This window comes from Cynoglossus semilaevis, chromosome 6, assembly GCF_000523025.1.
Source record: "Cynoglossus semilaevis isolate Cse_v1.0 chromosome 6, Cse_v1.0, whole genome shotgun sequence".
Lineage (NCBI taxonomy): Eukaryota > Metazoa > Chordata > Actinopteri > Pleuronectiformes > Cynoglossidae > Cynoglossus > Cynoglossus semilaevis.
In genome coordinates, this window is record NC_024312.1 from 3,092,583 (window position 1) to 3,093,651 (window position 1,069).

Consider the following 1,069-nt stretch of genomic DNA (forward strand, 5'->3'; position numbering starts at 1 on the left):
CCCCCTCCCTCCCTGGAGAGAAGAGGTTCAGAGACGACGTGGGCGTTTCTCAGTGTTGTCCTCAGAACAGAGGAGTGAATGTAGGACAGGGATGTATTTTTAATGTACACATATAAGAGGAGGCTGTGAGTGTGTGTGTGTGTGTGTGTGTGTGTGTCTCACACTTCCCACACTCTCCGTGCGTCTGCCGAGGACCGTTTAATTAAAAGACAGCCATTCTGAACCTTGAAGGTTTTCCAGACTCTCCTCCAGGCTGAGCCGCTGTGATTCCCCCTGACGACCACCAGAGGGCCGTGAACCTGCCACGACGCTAACAATCACAGCCCGGCCGATTCGTTTCGGTGTCGCCGGCCTCCGTTAGTCTCCTCGTCAGGGGATGAAACGACAAAGCTGCGACGACGTTAGACTCAACACGCTCGTTAAACCCAGCAGACGAGGGGGGGGCCAGGAGGGGGCGCTGTTTCTCTGTTGTTTCAGTCCATTTTACCCACCAACAGTCTGTGACTGGCTGTGAACAGATGGTGGCGCTGATGCTGGAGTCGTTAAAAATACACATGGCCTCCAGAACCATTACAGCGGCACCAGGACCAATCACAGGGCAGAGCCATGTGTTGACATGACGTGTTCACGGCCCGACCGGACCGTTTGATCGGACCTCTGTTCTGGATCCACTCTGTTGTCGATGCTTCGACTTTCTACTCTGTGGTTAAAGGTTAGCCGTTAGCAAGAGCCGTAAGCCAAACTTCAGTACTGACGGTCAACACTGTGTTGTAATGGATGGATGGTTGGATGAATGGATAGATGGATGAATGGATGATAGATAGATAGATGTATGGTTGGATGGATGAATAGATGGATGGATGGTTGGATGAATGGATGGATGGTTGGATGGATAGATGGTGGGTGTTTGGTTGGATGGATGAATAGATGGTTGGATGAATGGATGGATGGTTGGATGGATAGATGGTGGGTGTTTGGTTGGATGGATGAATAGATGGTTGGATGAATGGATGGATGGTTGGATGGATGGATAAATGGTTGGATGTTTGGTTGGATGAATGGATGGATA